General features: G+C 43.8%; 1 protein-coding gene across 12 annotated transcripts in view; it reads right to left on the bottom strand.

Moving 5' to 3' along the window:
* The window catches only part of lcorl (ligand dependent nuclear receptor corepressor-like), a 212,108-nt gene that overhangs the window by 151,129 nt on the left and 34,505 nt on the right, over positions 1-26,474 (bottom strand). Inside the window, exon 2 of one of the 12 annotated variants that reach the window (XM_070870759.1) lies at positions 3,155-3,311. The exons of the other annotated variants lie outside the window; for them this stretch is intronic. The gene's annotated coding sequence lies outside the window, so the exon portion shown is untranslated. The remainder of the gene's footprint in view (positions 1-3,154; positions 3,312-26,474) is intronic. 12 annotated transcript variants of the gene reach the window in all.

Genomic DNA, 26,474 nt, shown 5'->3' with positions numbered 1-26,474 from the left:
TGCTCATCTGCAGTAGATTGATATCATTCTGCAGTCCATGACTTTTCTCTTCATTATCAACCACACAGCCAATTTTAGTGTAATCTGCAAACTTCTTAATCATACTCCCTATATTCAAATCTAGATCATTGATGTATACCACAAAAAGCAAGGGACCCAGTACTGAGCCCTGTGGAACCCCACTGGAAACATCCTTCCCGTCACAAAAACATCCATCAACCATTACCCTTTGCTTCCTATCTCAGCCACTTTTGGATCCAACTTGCCACTTTGCCTTGGATCCCATGGATTTTACCTTAGTGACCAGTCTGCCATGTGGGACCTTATCAAAAGCTTTGCTAAAGTCCATTGTACACACTGCCCTCATCGACCCTCCTGGTTACCTCCTCGAAAAATTCAATCAGGTTAGTCAAACACGATCTTTCCTTAACAAATCCGTGATGACTGTCCCCGATTAATCCTTGCCTTTCTTAATGTCGATTTATCCAGTCCTTCAGGACTTTTTCCAATAATTTTCCCCGCCACTGGGGTTAGGTTGACAGGCAGGCCTATCCCTTTCTCCCTTCTTAAACAAGGGTACCGCATTAGTAGTCCTCCGGCACCATGCCCGAATCCAAAAAGGGGACTGGAAAATGATGGTCAAGGCCTCTGCTATTTCCTCTTTTGCTTCGCTCAACAGCCTGGGATGCATTTCATCTGGGCTTGGGGATTTATCCACTTTCAAAGCTGCTAAACCCCTTAATACCTCCTCTCCTACTATGTTTATTTAATCCAGAATTTCATACTCCAACACGATAGCAGTATCTGCATTGCCCCTTTCCTTTGTGAAAACAGACGCAAAGTATTCATTAAGAATCATACCCACATCTTCCGCCTCCACACACAGATTATCCTCATGGTCTCTAATAGGCCCTACCCTTTCTTTAATTATCCTCTTGCTCTTAATATAATTATAGAACATCTTTGGGTTTTCCTTAATTTTACTTGCCAAGAATTTTTCATGCTCTCTCTCAGCATTCCTAATATCCTTTGTAATTGCACCTCTGAATTTTCTATATTCCTCCAGAGATTCTACAGTATTTAGCCGTCGATATATGACATGCAAGTCCCTAGACATTCAGGGGGCTCTAGAATTGTTATTCCCACCCTTTTTCTTTAAGAGCGCATGTTTGGCCTGAGCCCTCTGGATCCCCTCCTTGAATGCCTCCCACTGTTCCGATACTGATTTACCTACAAGTAACTGTTTCCAGTCCACTGTGGCCAAATCACTTCTCAACTTAGCAAAGTTAGCTTTTCCCCAATTTGGGACTTTTATTCCTGCTCTATCCTTGTCCACAACTACCTTGAATCTGACTGAATTATGGTCACTTGCACCCAAGTGCTCTCCCATTGATACCCCTTCCACCTACCCAGCTTCATTCCCCAAAACTAAATCCAGAACCACCCCTTCCAGTGTTGGGCTTGTTACATACTGCCAAAAAAAAGTTCTCTTGAATGCATTTTAGGAATTCCGCACCCTCTATACCCTTCACGCTATATTTGTCCCAATTAATATTAGGATAGTTGAAATCCCCTACTATTACTGCCCTATGGTTTTTGGACTTCACAGAAATTGGCCTACATATTTTCTCTTCTATCTCCCTCCCACTGTTTGGGGGTCTATAATACACGCCCAGCAGTGTGATTGCTCCTTTTTTATTTTTCAGTTCGACCCATATGGCCTCATTTGATGATCCCTCTAACACATCATCCCTCCTTATAGCTGTAATAGTCTCGTGAATCAATACCGTGACTCCGTTCCCCCCCCCACTTTTTACTCCCCTTTCTGTCCCATCTAAAAATCCTGTAAACAGGAATATTGAGCTGCCAAACCTGCCCCTCTTTCAGCCATGTCTCTGTAATGGCGATAATGTCATACTCCCAAGTGTCTACCTGTGCTCTCAGCTCATCCGCCTTGTTCGCTATACTCCTTGCATTGAAGTATATACCATTTAGTACAATAAGACCTCCTTGATTACTACTTACTAACTCTTGTTTCCTCTGTCTTACAGATTCACTTTCTACATTCTTGCTTTCCAATTTCAACTTTACTTCCTTCCCCATTGAATTTGTTCTCAGGTTCCCATCCCCCTGCCAAGCTAGTTTAAACTCTCCACAACAGCACTAGCAAAACTCCCCACGAGGATATTAGTCCCGGCGCTGTTGAGGTGCAACCCATCTGGTTTGTATAGGTCCCATCTCTCCCAGAAGCGGTACCAATGCCTCAGGAATTTAAAGCCCTCCCTGCTGCACCAACGCTCCAGCCACGCGTTCTTCCTCTCCATCCTTCGATTCGTGTACTCGTTAGCACGTGGCACCGGTAGTAACCCGGAGATTACTACCTTTAAGGTCCTATCCTTTAATTTTTCTCCTAGCTCTCCAAATTCTGCCTGCAGGACCTCATCCCTCTTTCTACCCAGGTCATTGGTCCCAATATGGACCACGACCTCTGGCTGTTCACCCTCTCTTTCCCCCCCCCCCCCAGAATGCCCTGCGTCCACTCTGACCCTGGTACCACCCTGGAGTTATGTCTATGGCTGCAGAAATGTCTCTCTATTCCCTTAACTATTGAATCCCCTACCATGAAAGCTCTTTTATTCTTTGTCCCTCCCCACTTGTGCAGCTGATCCACCAGTGGTGCCTTGCACTTGACTCTGGCTGCACTCCCCACAGGCCCTCACCGGTGCTCAGCAGAGAATATCAGTTGGCAAGCAAGATGGACTCAGGGGAGGGAGAGACTTCTGCACTACCTGTCTAGCGTTCTTCCTCCGTCTGATGGTCACCCACTTCTCCTCTGCCTGCATGCTTTTAAGCTGCGGGGTGACCACCGACTGAAACGTGTTATCCACGTAGTTCTCAGCCTCGCGAAACGCAGAGTTCAAATAGTTGAAGCTGGAGACACCTCCTGCACACGTTTGTCTAAGCTGCACGAAGCGTCCAGGACTTCCACATGCCGCGAGACATGCGCCCCACAGGACTGAGCTGCCCTGCCATCCCTCTAATTAGACTTATCTGTTATAAAAGAGAGAGAGAGAGAGAGAGAGAGAGAGAGAGAGAGAGAGAGAGAGAGAGAGAGAGAGAGAGATACTTAGCAATCAACCAGCCAATCACTTACCTGCCCAGATGAGGGCTGTGAGCGGGCAGAGGTCGGAAACGCAGTTTAGAGCTGAATCTGAAATCAGCGGGGCGCAGGGGAGTAACGCACTCGGCAGCGGGAGGCCAGCAAGGAGCGGGAGGCCCGGAGGCCGGCAAGGAGCCCTTTGCTAATTCTCCTGTCAGGTTAGAAAAAAGTCTTTCAAAATAATCAAATGCTTCTGAAAGAGACCCTTTTTTTCCTAATCTAAAAAGTGTAATATATTACTTTATTTTTCATTTCTATCAAACATCAGCTGTCAACTGGTGAAATGAAGTTTGTCATACAAACTTAATTATAATTGTTCTTCTTGGGTTATTCGTGTCACGGCGGTGCCCAAAATTTGATTATTTTCACATTGTTATTAGAAAGACAAATTTCTCAGCAATCAAATAATGAAGCTGGTTGAAAATAATTAATCTCATTACTAGCACTGAAGAAACGTGATATGTTTTACTAGAACAGCAGCTTTAAAATGTACAGGCAGATCTATGGACATGTGGATTTCCAGAAGGCAATCAAGAAAGTATCCTAAAAAAGGCTGGTTAGAAAAATGCAGGCATATGGTACAAGATGAAGAGTAGCAGCATGGATAGAAAGATGTTCGACAGCAAAGTTCAGGTAAACAGGTGTTGCACATGCTGGAGAACGATTGGAAGTGATGCACTCCAGGAATCAAGGTGGAGAATAATTTTGTTCTCTGTATATATAGATAAATAGAAGTTGATCATAGGGAAAACAATCTCAAAATTTGCTGACGACAAAAATTAGGACAGTTTGCAAGCAGTTACAATATAATACTGATAAAGGTGAGGGCAATACAGAATCAACAAGGAAGGAGAGTATAAAGAAGCCTGTAGATGAACAGAGTCCTAGAAATTCAAAACCCTGAAAGGAAGCATGAAAGGAGATAGAACCATAAACGACCAATAGAATTTTGGGTTTACAAAAGTCCAACAGTAAAGTAGTAGTAATGCATTTATACAAAATATTAGTTAAGCCAGAATTTTGGGCACCCCATTATAGAAAGGGGGTGAAAATGAGCTCAGTAGCGCCCATTTATTAAGGTTCCAAAATGGCATCCGCGGCACACCTCCAACAGGAAGCGCGTCTTGGCAAAGAGATTGGTGCGCGCACTCTAAACGTCTGCCAGAAGTATGCAGAGAAGGCAGATCATGATATGAATCAGCGTGCAATGCTGATTTGACGCCAGCTGTGTCATTTTGGAGCTCCATGGTCCAGTCAAATCCCTCTGAATCTCACAGTTGAACACGCATCAAGCAGCATGAAGGACACCCCACCAGCGTTGTTTAAAGGGATCAACAACTACTTACAGGTGGCCATATCCCTCAGGGTGTTCAGGGAACAATTCTCGTACCTGAACCTCAGTGATGACCAATGTTTGAGTTGAGACGTCGGCGCATCACCAAACAGATTGTCACTGAAATCTGCCAACTGCTGCAGCCACGACACCAACCTCAGAACAGGCCAAGGACTGCATTGCCAATGACTGAAGGTGACTGAAGGCTATGAACTTAAATGTTTGGCTCCTTCCAGGCTGGTGTTGGAGGTATTAGCAACATCTCGCAGTTTGCAGTTAACTGTTGCAAAAGGGAGGTCACTGAGGCTCTGCATTCAAAGAGATAAAACTTAATTTCATTCCCTCTTGCCAGAAAGCAGCAGGCGGAGCAAACACGAGGTTTGCAAGAATTGCAGTCTTCCCCATGGTGCAGGGTGCCATTGACTGCACGCACATTGCTTTGTGTGTGCCGCATGTCAACTCTGCCATGTACCAGAACCACAAGTGATTCCACTCAACATCCAGCTGATGTGACCATAGGCAGCACATCAGGCAGGTCAATGCCCGCTATCCTGACAGCAGTCTGCTGTGCCACCTGTATTCCAGCCATCATGGCAAACCAAAGAGTGGCTACCAATGTTCCCTGTAAACTGCGCTTTGTTCTCCACGGCCTCTTTCTTATAATGCACGGTCCCTTTCAATTTCTACAGACACGATAAGCAGCCTGTGTGGTACTATTCCCATTACTACACAGCTTAGAGGGAACATTGGCGGCTACTGGGTGACGAGGGCTCTGTGACAACATGGCTCATGACTCCTGTTTGCAACACACACACACATACGTGCAGCATGCATACAATGAGAGCCATGCGGTCACAAGAAATAGAATAGAGCAGACCATTGGCATGCTGAAGCAACGATTCTGCTGCCTGGGCCGCTCTGGAGGAGCCCTGCAATACTCTATTGAGCAGGTCTCAAGATATGCTACACAACCTTGCCATCATGAGTGAACAGCACTTATCACCATCCATCAGGCAAGAAGTTGAGGACAGGAGCACAAGGAAGAGGAAGGGAGGCTGCAACCTCGACTGACACTTTCTGCCTGGGCTGTAAGAGAAGAACTAATTCAAGTGCAATACCAGTAACCTCAACCCCAATCACCAACAGTCCCACACTCCTACCTTCCCTTTGTCACTGACCATCACATCATCCTCTTGGCCACAATGGAAAAATAAAAGTGAACACAAAATACACATTCCAAACCAAAATTATAAATTAAATCATGCCTTATTGCATACAAACTTGAACTAATCCTGTTGCATTCCCTTAGCGCCTGTCTTCTGTGTGCCTTTGCCCATCCTAGTGCTCCTATGAAGTGCTACCCCAATGGCTCCTGACTTTGTGGGGGAAATTTCAGATGGCCTTGGAGGCCAACCTCAAGCAGCTCTGGGCCTACAACACTGCACCATCTCGGCATGGGCTGGCTGGCTGACAGGCTACAACAAGAGCACTGGCGGAGTGGGATCACAAATGCTGTTAACCCGAGAGAGGACAGCAGGTTCATGCTCCATGAAGTCACTGCCACTCCCACGAGCGATCCCTCAGCAATCCTAATAATCTGTTGGAGGACAGTTTGCTGGACAGCAGAGACACCCGGGAAGCCCCTTTGAACACTGGTATCCACAGCCTTAATGGCAGCAGTCTGAACTTGCATAGCAACAAGCTGAGCTTGCATGACAGCAGTCTCAGCTTCCACTGCAACACAGACATTAGGTGCAAGCTGCTTGTGCTGCAATGGAAACTGGGACATCAGCCATTGCATTATGGTTGGTTCCACAAGTGTGTGGATTGATGGCCTTGGCCACCTGTTCCATGCTGGAAAGATGGGCTCCAAGCTCAGTGTAAAATCCTGTGCCAAGTTGCTGCCAGACTTCTCCAAGCTCCTCGACATTGCAAGCAGGCTTTCTGGTAGGCTTCCCAATGCACCAAGCATTGTGCACACAGATTAGCCTTCTCTTGTACCCTTGCCTATCGAAGTCCTCATCCGTGTCCTCTGCAGCAGAACAGGTGTACGACCTCGCCGTCTGGCACCTGTGCTGTCCTTCCACTTCGCTGGCTGCAGCGCACTTGTACCCAATGTTGCCACATGTGCACATCCCGCTTCTATGCTATCCTCCAAGATGCGTACAGTTTCAGCTTTTGAGCTGGTGGCTCAGAGTGTGAAACCAAGTGACTGACTGTGTGTCTTCATCATCACTATCTGCTTGGTCTTCCTCTACTGTCTGGGCAGGTTGTAGCTCTTGGGTATCTGAAAGGGTACAGTCATGGTGAGGGGAGGGGGAAAAGCAAGCAGGGCATGGTTACACCATCTGCAGCTTGTAAGTCAGAAGAGATTGTGGGATGCGTGGGAAGTGGATTGCGAGAAGGAGGATTAGGTTTGAGAATACAGTCATCTTCAATGGATTCAGCCCCACCGCTGGGCACGGCCTCGGCAATAGCCCTCCCTATTATGGCCAACACTATCTCCTCCATTGGAATTAAAGCATCTAGGCGCCTCTCCCCCTCCATTTAGTTTCTGCTGCCCCCGATTCTGTGTGACCTTCTCCTGTAAGAGAGAGGAAAGTGTGTTAAAAGTTCTGTGCAGTACATTTGGGTGATGTTTGAATAACTGGCAGTGTGTGCAAGCTGAGAGATGTGGGTGTCAGGCTTGCAACAGTGCAAAGTATGTGAGGGTGAAAATAAAACGGGGAAGATGGCTCAACCGTGGCTAACAAGGGAAATGAGGGATAGCGTTAAATCCAAGGAAGAGACATATAAATTGGCCAGAAAAAGCAGCAAAGCTGAGGACTGGGAGAAATTTAGAATTCCGCAGCGGAGGACAAAGGGTTTAATTAGGAGGGGGAAAATAGAGTACGAGAGTAAGGCCCCAAGTTTCCACATGATTTGCTCCTGATTTTTTAAGGAGCAACTGGTGGAGAACGGACTATCTTAGAAATCGCAATTCTCCACATTTAAGTTTTCTGCAGTTCTAGTCAGGTAGAACAGTTTCACTTTTGAACAGAATTTTTTTTTCCAAAAGGGGGCATGTCCGGCCACTGACTCTTGATTTGAAAGTTTCCACAGTGAAAACGTACTCCAAACTAACTTAGAATGGAGCAAGTGAAGATTTTTGTACGCATGAAAAAACCTTGTCTACACATTAAAAAATCAGGCGCAGGTTACAAATTAGGCGTCGGGAACGAGGTGGGGGGGGAGGGGAAAGGGAAGTCATTAAATTCTACAATCAATCCTTAGTTATACTTATACAAATATTATACAAATAAATCCAACCTGAATAAAAATTTATAAGCAAAGATTAAATAAACCATGTTCCTACCTGTGTGAAAGTGCTTCAGGCAGGCCTTTCAGGCAGCGGTGTGGCATCGATCCCGACGGCAGGGGCAAGAAGCAGCAAGCAGCCTCAGTGCTTGAGGTAGCGGTGTACCATGGCGTCGGTCCCGACGGCAGGGGCAAGAAGCAGCAAGCAGCCTCAGTGCTTGAGACAGCGGTGTGCCGTGGCGTCGGTCCCGACGGCAGGGGCAAGAAGCAGCAAGCAGCCTCAGTGCTTGAGACAGCGGTGTTCCGTGGCGTCGGTCCCGACGGCAGGGGCAAGAAGCAGCAAGCAGCCTCAGTGCTGATCATGAAAGGGCAATGTGGTTTTATTAAAAAATGTTAAAAAAAAATGTATAAAGAATTTGAATAGTCTCAAACAAGTGCATGTGACCCGTTTATCACAGTCTATCTTTAATTACAGAATGAGTGGTGGAGATTGAAACGGTAACGAGTTGTAAAGGCTGAATTAAAATGCAGTTGCTGCAGTAACATTGGTTAAAGAGCCAACATTAATTCAGCAGGTGATTTATTCAGCTACTAAAAGCACTCCCTCACACACAGAAATATGAAAAAAATTAAAATGCAAGCCTTTGCAAGGGTTCAATAAACACATTTTCACTTTTTCTGCAGCACTTTTAAAAATGGCCGAGTGCCAATGTTTACTTCAGACTGCGTGTGCGTGTGCGCGAACGCTCCAACGCGCACGCGCAGGGTTGCCGGCACCAAAAAAAACTCATTTAAATTGTACCCGTCCCCTCCTACTTACAAAATCGGCACGAGTGGTAGGCTCCGCCCCCTGTGCGCCACGCCAAGCAGACATCGAGCTGCAAGGAGCGAGAGAATACCGCTTTTTTTTTCAGGCGCGAAAAACAGGCGCCCAGCTCTGAGGGGCGCCTTTTTCGCTGCGTGTGGAAACTTGGGGCCTATGCTTCCAGGGAACATAAAAACTGACTGCAAAAGCTTCTATAGATGTGTGAAGAGAAAACAATTAGTGAAGACAAATGTAGGTCCCTTGCAGTCAGAATCAGGTGAATTTATAATGGGGAACAAAGAAATGGCAGACCAACTGAACAAATACTTTGGTCCTGTCTTCACTAAGGAAGACACAAATAACCTTCCAGAAATATTGGGGGACCGAGGGTCCAGCAAGGAGGAACTGAAGGAAATCCTTATTAGTCAGGAAATTGTGTTAGGGAATTTGATGGGATTGAAGGCCAACCTGATAGTCTGCATCCCAGAGTACTTAAGGAAGTGGCCCGAAAAATAGTGGACACATTGGTGGTCATTTTCCAACATTTTACAGACTCTGGATCAGTTCCTATGGATTGGAGGGTAGCTAATGTAACCCCACTTACAGGGAATTATAGACCGGTTAGCCTGACATCGGTAGTGGGGAAAATGTTGGAATCAATTATTAAAGACGCAATAGCAGAGCATTTGGAAAGCAGTTACAGGATCGTTCCAAGTCAGCGTGGATTTATGAAAGGGAAATCATGCTCGACAAATCTTCTGGAATTTTTTGAGGATGTAACTAGTAGAGTGGACAAGGGAGAACCAGTGGATGTGGTATATTTGGACTTTCAAAAGGCTTTTGACAAGGTTCCACACAAGAGATTAGTGTGCAAAATTAAAGCACATGGTATTGGGGATAATGTATTGACGTGGATAGAGAACTGGTTGGCAGACAGGAAGCAAAGAGTGGGAATAAACGGGTCCTTTTCAGAATGGCAGGCAGTGATTACTGGGGTGCCGCAGGGTTCAGTGCTGGACCCCAGCTATTTACAATACACATTAATGATTTGGATGAAGGAATTGAATGTAATATCTCCAAGTTTGCAGATGACACTAAGCTGGGCGGCAGTGAGAGCTGTGAGGATGCGAAGAGGCTGCAAGGTGACTTGGACAGGTTAGGTGAGTGGGCAAATGCATGGCAAATGCCGTATAATGTGGATAAATGTGGGGTTATCCACTTTGGTGGCAGAAACAGGGAGGCAGATCATCTGAATGGTGACAGATTAGGAAATGGGGAGGCGCAATGAGACCTGGGTGTCATGGTACATTAGTCACTAAAAGTTGGCATGTAGGTACAGCAGGCGGTGAAGGCGGCAAATGCATGTTGGCCTTCATAGCTAGAGGATTTGAGTATAGGAGCAGGGAGGTCTTACTGCAGTTGTACAGGGCCTTGGTGAGGCCACACCTTGAATATTGTGTACAGTTTTGGTCTCCTAATGAGGAAGGACATTCTTGTTATTGAGGGAGTGCAGCGAAGGTTCACCAGACTGATTCCCGGGATGGCAGGACTGACATATGAAGAAAGACTGGATCGACTAGGCTTATATTTATTGGAATTTAGATGAGAGGGGATCTCATAGAAACATATAAAATTCTGACAGGATTGAACAGGTTAGATGCAGGAAGAATGTTCCCGATGTTGGGAAGTCCAGAACCAGGGGTAAGCCATTTAGGACCGAGATGAGGAGAAACTTCTTCACTCAGAATTGTGAACCTGTGAAATTCTCTACCACAAAGTTGTTGAGGCCAGTTCGCTAGATATATTCAAAAGGGAGTTAAATGTGGCCCTTACGGCTAAAGGGATCAAGGGGTATGGAGAGAAATCAGGAATGGGGTACTGAAGTTGCATGATCAGCCATGATCATATTGCATGGTGGCGCAGGCTCGAAGGGCCTGCTCCTACACCTATTTTTTATGTTTCTATGAAACACATGAATGTTAGGAATGAGTTCTAGTTGACAGAGATTGTTGGTAGACGAGTGATGGGGTTGTGGTGAATTGAACAGTGGTTGAATCTAGTCCTGCAGTTGGGAGGATATGGCATTTGAAGATGCAGTCACTGATCTTGACCACTCGTGAGGTCATTGAACTTCTTGTGGCACTACATCCAGGTCCTTGGGTCTAAACTCCTAGCATCTACCTCCGCTGCCATCTGTTATCACTGCCTTCTCAGTCTGTCTGGAGGGCCTCCAGCTCCCCATGCAGATACAGGACATCTCTCCTCCTTTCTACCTCCTCCACCACCAAGACCTACAGCGCAGCATTGGTAAACCTTAGTGCACATTCACTCCCATGGTTAGCCATTATTGTTTTTTGCAAAGCACTATTCCAAATGATCTCAGCACCTCCAGCAGCCACAATGCACTTTCCCTTTAAGAGATGCAGGCCAGCTTTAAGTAGTACTGGCAAGTAACAATATTGGACCCTCTGATGATGCGTGCAGCCAATTAACAACAGAGTTAGCGCTGGTTGCTCAAAGTAATTATAAAGAGCAGGTAGCACGAAGTTAAGGCAATCGCGTACCGTGATCTCATTTTCAGGGGCTATCCAATTTAGCCTCCAAAGGACGTTCAAGCCATTGGGAGCTTTGGTGTACTTTGAGTAGAACGACACCAGGAATGGGAAACTATAATTATGAGAGACTGGAATTATTTCCACTGAAGCAGAGAGGAAATTTAAAAAATAGATGTTTTTAAAATCATGATGGATTTTGAAAGACAATAGAAGACTATTTTCTCTGGTTTGGGAGTCAGCGATTAGGGTCAACCATTTAAAATTGTCACTAAGAGTGAGGAGGGTTTGGAGAAATCTTTTGGAAGCATTGTCTGCCATAGGGAGAGTGGATGAGGCACAGACTATTGCATCTTTTTAAAAAAGGGAATATTTGAAACAGAGCAAGATTAAAAAAAAATAATTCTTGGGATGTGGGTATCACTGGCACACTGGCATATATTGTCCATCCCTAGTTGAGAAGGTAGCAAATGGGCCTTCCTTCTAGGACTCTGCAACAGCTTCAAGGTCGCTTTTACAGATACTGATGGGAAGGGGCCCAAAGGTCAGTCTGTTCATCATAACTACATTTTGGAATGTTCATGTTTGGACAGCAGGAGTGCTACTTCACATTCCACTTTTTTTTTTTTAAAAAGAGAGAAAATGGTTTTCAATTTGAACTCCAATTATGACAAATTAAGTGAAGATATATAAAGTAGCCATCTACCTTTGCCCTTATAAATAAAAGCAGAGAAGACAGGCAAGATCTAAAAACACTTGTAGGACTACAGTATACTCTTAATTCAAAGTTGCTTAAATTCCAACTGTATTGTGCTATTTGTATTGCCCCAATTTTGAGACACAAAAACTTGGAATTATCAGGGGTAATCTGTATATGCAAATGATCAACATTGATCCTTCAACCACGAAAAATAATGATCATTCATCTTATTGCAGTTTGAGGGATCTTGCTGTGCGCAAAATGGCTATAGCATGTCTACATAACAGTAACTACAATTCAAAAATTAATTGGCTCAAGCATTTGGAAGGCACTATATAAATAGAAATACTTTCCTCTTGCCACATACAAATATGTTTTGCTTAGTGCTGAACTAGACAGCGAAGTTATAAAATCAGGTCTTTTCATCATCAAAAGCGACTTTAATAGTCACTTCTAAATAAACTGCTTCTAAAATGTTATTTCATACAATAAAAAACTTAATTTTTCATGTGGCGATCTTCCTCAATCCAACACTACTGTATTTCAAGCAGCAATATTTCACAACTGTGAAAGCCAAGAGTGACAAATCATATTATCCCAGAAAATAAATTAGAGCCTGCATCATCCCAATTTTAAATAATATCCCTCTCATTAACTTGTTTTGCCTTGGTTTCTGATCAAAACGTACTCAAGGAAATTATCTAAACCATTGAGTTGTCAGAGCTCACTACCATTACTGGCTGTGCTCACAGAAACAGGACGAGCAATGACATTTAGAAATGCATCTCTCCAGTCTTTTATTTCCATTGACTTCAAGGTTCACTCCTCAATTGTTTGGACCCAATTTTAAAATGTTAGTTTGCTCTCAGATGACCTGGAATTTCTGATATTTCACAAATTTCATACAAAAGTACTCCAATCTCGCACCACAAAATCATTCCAAAATATGTTAGCGGCTGGTGTGAAAAATTGCTGTGTTTATCTCAAAAACATATGAATGTATTATTTCTTTTCCAGTTAACCAAGGAAAAAAATAAGCTTGTCAATCTGGTTAGTAATAACAGCAAGTTAGTGTACAATCTCAGTATTTACACTGAGTGACAACTCCGAACAACCTTGTTTTTGGAAAGGAACCCAGACAGAATGAAGTGACGTCTAAAGTTTAATGAAAATCTAAAATGGTTTAAGTTATAATGGGGCAACATAGCTCTTTACACCAGTGATTCTCAAACTTAAAAAATTGTTCCTGGGATATGGGCAACACTGCAAGGCCAGCATTTATTGCCCTGCCCCAATTGTCCAGAAGGTAGTGGTGTGCTGCCTTCTTGAACTGCTGCAGTCCATGATTGAGTTCCAGGATTTCGACCCAGCGACGATACATCTCCAAGTCAGAACAGTGCATGACTTCGAGGTGATGATGTTCCGATATGCCTGCTGCCCTTGTCCATCTAGGTGGTAGAAAGGATTAGGAGTTGCTAGCACCAGCATAGGGTTTTGAATCTTTGAAATTCTCTACCCCAGAGGGCTGTGGATGCTCAGTTGCTGAGTATATTCAAGACTGAGATCCATAGACTTTTGGACACGAAGAGAATCAAGGGATATAGGGCCCAAATTTCCCCAGCCGCCTAGAGCGGCGTAGTTAGGGATGGAACGCTGACTTTTTGGGGCAAAAAAAAGCGCCAAAAAACTTACCTTCCACTTTGGCCGCTCCCTCATCATGGCGTTGCAGAGCCTTGGCGCGGGGAGGGGGGGGGGGAGGTGGAGAGAGAGCTTCGGCCACGCCGGCCCAGCAGGGGAACGTATGTCTGTTTGAGTGTGCATAATGGGTGTTTCAGTGTGCGCGCATGCGCAGTGCAACAGGAAGCTTGGCAATCGGCCAATTAAAGGGAGAGCGTCCTCAGTATCATTGGTGATGGAGCATATATAAAGGTAAGGTTTAAATATTAATGTGTTTGCGGCTGAGGGAGTGCTGGATAGGTGAAAAAAAGGTGAGAAGTGTGATTTTTGAACATTACCCAAGTGCGAGTCCAATAGACGAATGGCGCAAGACGAACAAAGAATTTCCTCCATGAGGAAGTGGCAAAACTAGTGATGGTCACTGAGGAGAAACAGCTGGAGCTGGATATCAGCAAGAATGGTCTGTCAAAAGTTTCACCCGAGGAAATGAGAAAAAGATGGAACCTAGTTGCAGAAGAATACTCCGCAGGGGTCAATACCGCAAGATCTGGAAGCCAGTCCAAGAAGAAATGGCAGGATGTTGGTCAAGTAGTTAGTTTAAGTAATATCTTCATCTTTAAATTGAATTGCAATGGAAAATGTGACCATCTGTATGTGTCCCACCCATCAGAAGCGCACCATGTCTGACAATTAATATTTTCATCTTTGCAGAAGAAATTGGCCCACAACAAAAGGGAAAGACTTAGAACAGGAGGAGGTCCGCCAAATCTGCACCAACTGTCACCCCTGGTACAGAAGGTTGCTGCCTTGCTGAGTCGCACCGGCAGAAAAAGAATTAGCTCTGCAGAAGCTGGACCCACACACGAGGGCACGGGCGAGTCATTAAAATGCAGTCGTCCTTCAAATCAACCTGCTGACTGGCCTGCTACGCATCAGACTACTCATGCCACCCCATCCTGCCCCCTCCTGTGCTGCTAACCATTTGACTGTTCTGTTATATTTTGCAGAAGACGATGACGACACTCCTCAACATCCTGCAGATCCACCAGAGGATGCAGATGCGTGCGCTCCAGACCAAGGTGGGTAGGGGGAGGAGGGATCCATGAAAGTGTGCGCACGGGAGAACGCTGACCGCGATATCAATCAGGCCATCACACTGCCAGAAACCTCCGTGAGCTCCTCGGCATCATTCCATGGGTTCGCACCTTCCGGGGTCGCGGGTCCCAGTGACAGTCGTGAAATGCATCTTAGGACACCCAGTCCCCCACCGTCCCAGCCTACGCCTCACACTGGTGGGGTGCCACTAGGTAGACCCACGAGCGAGGGGGAAGGAGAAGCCGACCAGTCTCTCCTGAGATGCAGCCCTCAGCAGAGGTTTATCAGGTTGTGTCATTGGGTGAGGAGACCAATGCCCTCACAAGATCACTCGTGGCGGCCGTCAGTGGGGTGCGTGATGAGGTAGCGACACTGTCAGGTGAAATCTCACCACTAAGACGGGAAGTGAGGGCGGGTATTTCAGAGGGTGTGCAAACGATGGCAGATGCCATGAAGGAGCTAGTTTCTGCAATAAGGGCACAAAGGCCGGAGACTCAAATGCCACTCCCACTTCCTACACGCACCAGTCACCAGTCAGACCCAAGCCGGGCCCCCAACTCCCCCCATCACCAACACTGACCCTATGAGGAAGTGCACTTTCCCCGAGATGTGGGTGAGGGATGGGTGCAGCCTTTCTTTGCTGTTGTTGTTGTCGTTGAAGAGCACTGTAAAATGTCCAATAAAAGATATTTTGCATGAAAACTGAATCATGCTCCATTACGGACAACTGTAAAAAGTAAAAATCCCTCACCCTTAGTCATGCGTGCCTGCCGCCACTAGTCCTGGCGGGAGGGCTAGCCAATACAGTCTGCAGTCGGCAAGGTAGGACTGCTCTATTTTTAGTAGCTGATTTATCTTTTATTTATTTTTGATGATGTTATGCAGCTGTTGTGCTGAAGATGTTGTACTGATGTCGTGAAGGTCTTTAGTGCTTTAGAATCCTCTAACTCACCTTCCCTCTCCCCCTCCATCTCTGGCTACCTGCGCTGATTTCTTAAATGTAGGTCAGGTTTTTCTGTGGCTACAAAAGTGGCCACATACACTGGCCTAAGTTAGTTTGGAGTAACTTTTAGCTGGCCAAATTTGCTTCTATGGCCAGACGAGGCATAAGTGGCTTGTCACATCCCCTTTTGGAGAGAACAAACTAAACTCGAAAAAAACCTAATTAACTGACTTACACTGGAGCAAGTTAAATGGGAACATTTGCAATTTTTTAAGTTACTCCAAAAATAGCTACTTACTCCAAAAAAAAAACAGGACAACTCTTGGGGAAATTTGAGCCCAAAGGTTGGGAAAGTGCAGTTGAGGTAGAAGATCAGCCATGATCTTATCGAATGGTGGAGCAGGCTCGAGGCAGCTTATGGCCTACTCCTACTCAGAAATCACAGAATGATGCAGCACAGGAGGCCGCCATTCAGCTCATCGAGACAGCACTGGCTCTTTCAAAGGGTTAATCCGTCTCCTCTGCTCTTTCCCCACATACCTGCAATTTTTTCTCCTTCAAGTATTTATCCAATTCCTTTTTGGCTATTAGTGAATCTGTATCAACCACCCTATCAGGCAGTGCATTCCAAATCCTAACCACTGGTTGCGTAAAAAAAGTTGTTCCTCATGTTGGCTCTGGTTCGTTTACTAATCACCTTAAAACTGTGCCCTCTGGTTATCGACCCTTCAGCCATTGGTAACAGTTTCTCTTTATTTATGTTATCTAAAGCCCTCACGATTTAAAAAACCTCCATCAAATCTCCTCTTAGCTTTCTCTGCTCAAAGGAGAACAACCCACCTTCTCTAGTCTATTCACATAACTGTAATCCTCATCCCTGGAACCATTCTAGTAAATCTCTTCTATGTCCTCTCCAATGCCTTCCTAAAGTGTGGTGCCCAGAATTGGGACACAATTGCTTTTGCACTCTTCGCATCTATTTATAAAGCCGAGGATCCCATATTCTTTATTAACTGCTTTGTTAACCTTCAAAGATTTCTGTATAAATACCGCCAGATCTCTGTTCTTGCACCCACTTTAAAATTGTACCATTTAGCTTGTATGGTCTCTCCTCATTGTTCCTACCAAAATGAATCACCCCATATTTCTGTATTGAATTTCATCTGCCATGTGTGCACACATTCCACCAGCCTGTCTGTGTCCTCGTTAAGTATATTACTATCCTCCTCACTGTTTACTACAAATTTTGAAATTGTGTCCTTGTACTCTCAAGTCCAAGTACATCAAAAACAGCAATGGTGCTGGTACTGAACCTTTGTGAACACCACTGTATACCCCCCTCCAGTCTGAAAACAGCCATTCACCACAATGCCATTTTCTATCCCTTAGCCAATTTTGTATCCATGCCACTCCTGCCCTTTTTATCCCATGGTTTCAATATGTGGTACTCCTGCTCCCATTTCTTATGTTCTTATAGGTATAATGGCCTTAAAGCCCACGATTCTATGGTATGAGGGACGGAATGGTTTGAAAAATATAAAATGGGGAAAACCTGCAACAAACTTAAGTAATTAGCCTTAAAGACATTGGGTGTCAAACAAAAGGGAACCATTTAGTGAAGGAAAAGCACTAAAACAAACCTGCATTTTCATATCCAATCACTTTTTAGGTGTGGATATTTAACAAGGAATACATCAGTAATTTTAATGGCAAATCAAATTTTTAAAACTTCTTACAATAGTTTTAACAAAATCTTGGTGACAGCAAAAAAATCCCTGGTAGCCATTAAAAAAGATAAACGAAAACAAGGAATACAAAATCCTATATTAATCCCTTGCTTTTAATTCCAAAATTCTGAGTCAGTGTTTAAGCACTCACATTGACCAAACACAATTAATTGATTCTTTACACGCTTTCAATGCTGTGGAGCCAATCACTACAAAGGAATGCCCTTGTCCTAATATAAAGAAAGACTTACTTACATTTATATAGCACCTTTCATAATCATCAGATGTCTCAAAGCACTTTTAAAGCCAATTAAGTACTTTTGGAGTGTAGTCACTGTTGTAAATTGGGAAACGTGACAGCTAATTTGCAATGTGATAATGACCAGATTAACTGGTTTTGTTATGTTGGTTGAGAGATAAATATTGGCCAGGACACTGGGGATAACTCCCCTGCTCCTCTTCGAAATAATGCCATGGGATCTTTTACGTTCACCCGCGTGCGCAGATGGGACCTCGGTTTAACGCCTCATCCGAAAGACGGCACCTCCGACAGTGCAACACTCCCTCAGCACTGCACTGGAGTATCAGCCTAGATTTATATGCTCAAGATCTGGAGATACTATGCAGAGTATAGCAAAGCATCTAATACAAGATTAGGTATTTACTTCCACAGTTAAGTTCCGCTTCAAATGGAGGCAAATAAAATAGAAAAAAATCATTTTTCAAAAATTGATCCCCATCATTTTACATGTTTGTCCATGTATTTATTTTGTATTATAATTAAGACTCCTCTGAATGATTTATGTAGTCTTTTCCATCAATCTCTTCCTCAAAAAATCTTTACAAATATTACTTTACCAGTACTTCTGGCTATTTCCCTTAAGAGTAGTCACATTTTCTTTCCTGAAATTCAGATTATAAAATCAACGTGGTTACTTTTTTTTTTAATTGAAAAACTATTGTAAAGATCCAAGATCCATACTGCAGGCTGCCATTGTTAAAAAGTAAGGGGGAAAGCCTCTGTATCAAGTAGTCGCTGTTCAGCTCAGTCTTAAAAACTACATTTTTTGGAACATTGAAGCTATTTTCTTTTCAACGTTTTGATCAACAGTTAAAAAAGGAGATGGAAGGAATCGAAAGGGCAAAGGAGTTTACAAATTTAAATCATAAAATAAAGGCTTAAAGACAGACTAAGGAAATTAAATGGGTTCTTTCTGGGTTAGAGACAGATCGTTTTTTTTGGGGGGAGGGGAGGGAAAGCAGGCAGGAGGGCTAAGAAAGAGAATTGCGAATAGAGAGACATTTAGTGAAAGAGAACCAGGGACATAATCATAAGCTATATATTTCACAAGATAAAATGCAGTATCTGATCATTTATCTATTATGTGTGAGAAATTGAGTGGCTGTAATACTTCACTGGCATTGTGCCTGTAGTACAAGGGTTACATTAAGTGACCTGTTTAGTGTGGCTCAACTAACAATTTAGAGCATGGCATCTTGACAAGGCTTTCTGAAAGTTCATGTAGATCGCATCCACTATATTGGCAGGATAGGCGCACCAACATCAGCCTTCTCTCTCTCAGGTCAACATCCCCAGCATCGAGGCATTGATTAGCTCCGATGGATGGGCCACATTAGTATCGGGCATGCGGACAGACTCCAGAAACAAGCACTCTACTCCGAGCTACGTCACGGCAGACGAGCTCCAGGAGGGCAGAGAAAACGCTTCAAAGGCGCCCTCAAAGCCTCCTTGAAAAAATGTTACATCCCCACCGATTCTTCGGAATCCCTGGCCCAAGACTTCTCAGAGTGGAGAAGCATCCAAGAAGTCGTCGAATACTTCGAGCCTCTTCATCGGGAGCACGCAGAAATCAAGCACAAGCAGAAGGAGCATACGACAACTCAAGCATCCCACCCATCCGATCCCTCCAACCACCATCTGCCCCACCTGTGACAGAGATTGTAGATCCTGCATGGGTCTCATCAGTCACTTTAGAATTCATTTTAGTGTGGGAGCAAGTCATCCTCGACTCCAGGGTACTGCCCATGATGATGATGATTAGGTTCAAATGTTGTAAATAAACATGCCCTGAGGATTTCCTGAATGCTTCCTAAGCATATTCAAGGGACAATCAAAGTGCAAATATTTTGCATCAATAAGCAAATACTTAATACTGTGGATAATGGAATATGAAATGAAAACAGAAAATGCTGGAAATCTCAGGTCAGACAGCACCTGTGGAGAGAAAGCAGAGTTAACGTTTCAGGTAGACAACCCTTCGTCCGAACTGGAGTGTTCGAAAAGAATACATTCTTAAGAAGCACTGAAAGGGGGAGGGAGAGAGAATTAAAGGGAAGGTATCGGATAGGGTGGAAGGCAAGAGAAATTAGAGACACAAAAAGGGATGAAGGGTCAAATTGAAATGGTAATGCCAGGAGTTAGAAAAACATTAAAAGATAGGGTGTGAATGGCAGAGTGCGTAGCTCAAAAATCTGTCCATCTCCGCCTTAAATATATTCAATGACCCAGCCCCCACAGCTCTCTGGTGCAGAGAATGCCACAGATTTACAACCCTCCAAGGAGAAGAAATTCCTCCTCATCTCAGTTTTAAATGGGCAGTCCCTTATTCTGAGACTATGTCTCATAGTGTTACTTTCACCTACGAGTGGCAATATCCTCTCTGCATCCACCTTGTCGAGCCCCCTCATTATCTTAATATGTTTCGATCAGATCACCTCTCATTCTTCTGAACTCCAATGTGTATAAGCCCAACCTACCTTCATAAGTCAACCCTTTCATAAGAAAATAAGAACATAAGAAATAGGAGCAGAAGGCCATACGGCCCCTTGAGCCTGCTCCGCCATTTAATATGATCATGGCTGATCCGATCATGGACTCAGGTCCACTTTCCTGCCCGCTCTCCATAACCCCTTATTCCCTTATCGTTCAAGAAACTGTCTATTTCTGTCTTAAATTTATTCAATGTCCCAGCTATCACAGTTCTCTGAGGCAGCGAATTCCACAGATTTACAATCCTTAGAAATTTCTCCTCGTCTCAGTTTTAAATGGACAGCCCCTTATTCTAAGATTATGCCCCCTAGTTCTAATCTCCACTATCAGTGGAAACATCCTCTCTGCATCCACCTTGTCAATCCCCCTCATAATCTTATACATTTTGATAAGATCACCTCTCATTCTTCTGAATTCCAATGAGTAGAGGCCCAACCTACTCAACCTTTCCTCATGTCAATTCTTTCATCTCTGGAATCAATCTTATGAACCTTCTCTGAACTGCCTCCAAAGCAAGTATATCCTTCCTTAAATACGGAGACCAAAACTGTACGCAGTACTCTAGGTGTGGCCTCACCAATACCCTGTAAAGTTGTAGCAGGACTTCTCTGCTTTTATACTCTGTCTCCCTTGCAATAAAGGTCAACATTACATTGGCCTTCCTGATTACTTGCTGTACCTGTATACTAACTTTTTGTGCTTCATGCACAAGGACCCCCACGTCCCTCTGTACTGCAGCACTTTGCAATTTTTCTCCATTTAAATTATAATTTGCTTTTCTATTTTTTCTACTAAAGTGGATAACCTCACATTTTCCCACATTAGACTCCATCTGCCAAATTTTTGCCCACTCACAGCCTGTCTATATCTCTTGGCTACTCCTGCTATTTCTTATGTTCTTCTAATTACTTTTGAAGCACGGATACCATTGGAATGTAGGCACACACAGCAGCCAATTTGCACACAGTAAGTCCCATAAACTATAATGAGATAAGAGACCAGATAATTTATTGTAGTGATGTTAGAGGAGGGGAAAATATCAGCCAGACACTGGAAGAACTCCCCAGCTCCTCTTCAAATGATGGAATCTTTTAGGTCCACTTGAGAGGGCAGACGCATTCTGTGTAACGTCTCATCTAAAAGACAGCAGCCCTACCTAACACTCAGTGTCAGCAGAGATAATGTGCTCAAGTCTCTGGAGTGCAGCTTGAATCCATGTCCTCTGATGCAAAGGGGATTGTGCTACCACTGAGCCAAGGTTGACACTTGAAAGTGTCAGAAAGCTAATGGAAGGGAGGTTGGTTGCTGGACCAGCAGAGAGAGGAGTGGTGAGGGAGGGGTAGAAAGAAACTGGCTACATGTTGACCCCAGATAATTGTATCCAGTAGATAGTGACTGGGAAAGAGGATCAGAGTTGTGAACTCCAGCCAATAATGACATGCTTGGGAACTGCACAGGTGAGAAACGAGTAGTCAAGGCTTGCCACTGAGGTGGCTGGTCCTCCAAAGCAAAATTTCAAGGTTAACCACAAAGAGACTAGGTGAGGAGAGAGACGTCACCATCACCCAATGCTCAACCATTTATAGGTGGTCCTGCATGAGGCTGCCCAGGTGAGAGGAAGGTCAGATCAGGGAGGCTAACTGCTGAGGCGAGTTGCAATGGAGGGGGGCCCAGTTAGCAGAACAAGAGGGATATGGCTGATGTATGGAGTATTACAATAGGACAGTAAAGTACTTATTTGCACATCATTCATTAATGTGTATAGCCATTACAAGATATCAACTATATCATGAAGTCTTACTAACTGAATGGAGACATCAACTTTTCAAGTCTCATTTCAGGAGCATTTGCCAAATAATATTTAATACTTGCCAATGTTCATGGCCGTTGCATTTTTCTCCCCTTCCAAATCCGTGATTTAAAGTACTTCTCAGCAGTGCCAATCAACATGAAGCATCTCACATGCACCATCTGCTAGCTGATTAAATAATTACTATACTTTTTCAGACTCAGCAAAACTATGAACTTTAGTCGAGATTCAGTGATTTTTTTGGCACTGACAGCTCAAAATATAATTTCACGTTTGCAGCATAATTGTTTCACTGCTATTAAGAAAAATAGATACTTGTCTTTTGGGGTTCATTTTTCTTCGTTTCTCTCCTGAAGGTACCAACTCTTACTGACATATATGAGTCCACAGATGCTAGTAGCCTTATAGTACCGCGGTAGCTATTCTTCACATATGAATCTAGCCAAATAGACAACTATTTAACCAGCAAAAATGCCACAGCTAAACCCAGTTCACACATGCACTCTGCAGGAGGAGTGACAAGCCCTGCCTCTGGAAAGCACCCACTAATCCAACAAACCAGTCACACTTCAAAAGAAAGTTTGAAGAACGTAAAGCTGATTCCTAAGTCATGGTCAGCAGAGTTGGTTTCAAGGTTCTGGGCCACAAGTCATTTTAGTTATTTAAAGTGAACTTGCACTATATTTGTCAGCAAATAACTAAGCATTGGTTCCGAGAGAGAAAAAAAAAAGAGAAAAGCGCACCAAGTCCCAGGCATCTCTTCACAGTACTTCCACCACTGGCCACCTCGCTCACCAATAATCCTCCACTTCAAGAGCATCTTCCCAATGCCAACCAGTTTTGCAATCCATCCATATTCCCCTTTACCACTGAAGGAGTCCTACGAACCTGCAACATCTTCTCTTTAAAAAGGAGATAAACATAATCATGAAGGACAATGACTTACAGTTTCTACACAAATCAGATTACTCAAATGCAAAAATACAGATAACACACCGAGAATACTGTGTAATAAAATGGTTTAACTTATTCAAATCACCATATAATCAGTCGCCCTAATAATATATTCATGGCACAAAAGTGTAAACTCTGACTCACCTCTGGATAGAGAAATGAAACATTTTTGCTGCCTGGTAGGAAATATTTCTCATTTTAGAAATCTACTTTTTGATTGAAACTAGTAATTTTAGGATTCCACTTGTACCTAGAGCTACTGCAATACATTTGTTTTACAAGAGTGGTCCAGGTGAATGAAGAGAATAAACTGGGAATTACTACACTTCACCTTCAGAACCAGAGGGCTGAAGGAAATCAACCTACACTAAGGAATCCAGTGCTGGCTTTATGACTCAGTGCTGAGGTTTTACTAAACTTTTTCATAGAATCATAGTAATTTACAGCACGGAAGGAGGCCATTTCAGCCCATCGTGTCTGCACCGGCCAACAAAGAGGTATCCAGCCTATTCCCACTTGGTCCACAGCCTTGTAGGTTTCGGCACTTCAAGTTCATAACCAAGTACTTCTTAAATGTGGTGAGGGTTTCTGCCTCCAGTACCCCTTCAAGCAGTGAGTTCCAGATCCCCACCAACCTCGGTGAAAGAATTTCCCCTCAAATCTTCTCCAACCCTCCTACCAATTACTTTAAATCTAGGCCACCTGGTTATTGACTGCTCTGTTAAGGGAAATAGGTCTTTCTAATCCACTATCTAGGCCCCTCATAATTTTATACTCCTCAAAGTCTCCCCTCAGCCTTCTCGGTTTCAAAGAAAACAACCCCAGCCTATCCAATCATTTCTCATAGCTAACATTCTCAAGTCCAGGCAACATACTCGTAAGTCTCCTCTGTACCCTCTCGAGTGCAATCACATCTTTCCTGAAATATGGTGACCAGAACTGCATGCAGGACTCTGGCTGTGGTCTAACCAGTGTTTTATACAGCTCAAGCATAACCTCCCTGCTCTTATATGCTATGCCTCGGCTAATAAAGGCAAGTATCTCATATGCCTTCTTAATCACCTTATTCTCCGGTCCTGCTACCTTCAAGGATCTGTGGACATGCACTCCTGAGAATGCATACTGAGAATGTATATTGAATGTATACAGACATTGAAGTTGAGAACGTGGGAAATGTATAGGGACAGTAAAAAGTTAACAAAGGAGGAATAGCCATAAAAATCTCAGACTGGAGACTACAAATGTTACAATATTGACACAGCTTACAAACTAACTTCAAGGTCTTATTAGATCATACCACTAACATGAAACATTAACAGAAGAATAATGGCTCTTTGTGTAAAAACAGACCATACTGAAGTCGGCTCATGAGTGGACAAAGGGAAGGAGGGATCAAAGGGGATAGGTTGAACTAGGATGTCGCTCTAATTGTATCTTGTTATCTTATACCGAAGATGTATAACCGTTGTGCCTTTACAATGTAATGTCACTTTGTCCGTAGGAAGTGGGTGCGCTCTATCGAGAGAGCATGCCTTCTGTCTGATAAAGTCCCGGCCGGTAATAAAGTCTGCTTTGTTATAAACAATAACGGTGTTCGACTCAGTGAATTCGCTGAACCAGATTGAGGGAAAAGAATCCACATTTAACACTCCAAGGTCCCTCTGTTCCTCTACACTTCCAAGTGTCCTACCATTTAAAAAGTGTATTCCCTTGCCTGGTTAGCCCTCCCCAAGTGCATTACCTCACACTTCTCCGGATTGAATTCCATTTGCTACTGTTCTACCCACTTGACCAGTACATTGATGTCATCCTGCAGTCTACAGCTTTCTTCTTCTTCTTCTTCTTCTTCTTCTTCTTCATCATCATCAACCAGGCAGCCAATTTTTGTATGATCTGCAAATTTCTTAAATCAGACCCTCTATATTCCAGTCTAAATCATTGATATATATATATCACAAAGCAAGGGACCAAGTAATGAGCCCTGCGGAACTTCACTGGAAACAGCCTTCCAGTCACAAAAACACCCATCGACCATTACCCTTTGCTTCCTGCCTCAGCCAATTTTGGGTCCAACTTGCCACTTTGCCTTGGATCCCGTGGGCTTTTACTTTTGTGACTAGTCTGTCATGTGCGATCTCATCAAAAGCCTGGCTAAAATCCATATACACTACATCAAACGCACTACCCTCATCAACCCGCCTTGTTACCTCCTCAAAAAATTCAATCAAGTTAGTCAGACACGACCTTCCCTTAACAAATTCATGCTGACTGTCCTTGATTAATCAGTGTCTTTCTAAATGAATTTTGCAAACTTCACATGGATAGTTCTGTGTCAGGCACCCAAGAAAACACAGCATCTGCATCCTGTGGAGCAAGTTCACCCATGCACCCATCAGTCCACCAGAACAATACTATAAAACCTAGAAAGAAAAATATACAGGGTATATATATTCTTTTAAAGTCAAGACGGGAACTTTTTTCTCCTTTCAGCAGCCAAAAAAATTTACTGAAACAAAGATTTGTATTTTCCCTCCTTTTAAAACAAATCCTAAATTTAAAGCAATTTTACAAACTGAACTTAGATCCAGCACTAACTTGAATCTGAAACATTTAAATTCTTATTGGTTCAATTTAAAATAATTCCCCATAGTTACTACCATCACAGTTTTACAGAAAGGGAAGTGGCCTCCACGCTGCTCCTTTTATGCTGGTGCAGAAGGGCAACCGGCAGCGAAGTGTGACGTCATCAATGTCCAGATCGGTGATTGGAGCATGGGCAGATACAGCAGGAGCGATGAGGTCAGGGTAAAGGAGCGGCGAGAGACTGATCGGGGCCCAGGGGAGGCACGAGTTCCTGCGATGCGTGTGCGCGCTAGGTCCGCGCAGCACAGCAGGTCTCCAGTCATCTTTGGTAATCCTTGCCACTGGACCAAGACCTAGTTCTGTCAAGCCCGTGAGGTGGCTGGTGTGCCACAGTCACCACACGTTAAAGAAATCCACGCACAGGCATCTTCCACCCTTCAGGATGTAGTTCAGGACCTGAAACTTTAGGTCCTTCATTGGAACACCTGTGAACTTATCCTTTTTTGGCGTGAAAGCAAGTTCATTTCGAGGGACCGCCTATGATGACAGGAAAAGTAGATTCTCCCTTTCTAACAGCAAAACAAATGCTAATGGTCAGCAGGTTGTGTAACAGGGCAAATGGTGCTAACCATGTGTCATTACCATATTCGTCAATTACAAAACCGAATTAAGCATGCCGAGCCGACTATTTTGGGCATATCAAGCAGCTGTTCGCACCTCTTTTAAGTGCAATTATCCATTACCAAATCCTTTCAAGCAGCCCCGCCGCCTTCATGGCCTCTACAATTCCTGTGATTGCTGCGTACAAATATTTACCTGATGTAATAGTGAAACTGACTGGATCTCTGCATACTTCAGCCCCGAATTGCAGAACTTATTTAGCAATGTTTCTTTGTGTGCCCTCGGAATAGTAGGCATGCAGAGTAAATTTTTACCCAGAGTAACTTTTATATGTTACTTTTTTTAAATATTAAAAAGCTTGGCAGATATGTGGTTATGAAAGAAATTGAGAATAAAGCAATTTCAATGTATCCGTTACCAGGAAGC

The sequence above is a fragment of the Pristiophorus japonicus genome, chromosome 2 (genome assembly GCF_044704955.1).
Source record: "Pristiophorus japonicus isolate sPriJap1 chromosome 2, sPriJap1.hap1, whole genome shotgun sequence".
Lineage (NCBI taxonomy): Eukaryota > Metazoa > Chordata > Chondrichthyes > Pristiophoridae > Pristiophorus > Pristiophorus japonicus.
Note: the sequence above shows the minus strand (reverse complement) of the source record. Positions and strands in the feature narration are given on the sequence as shown.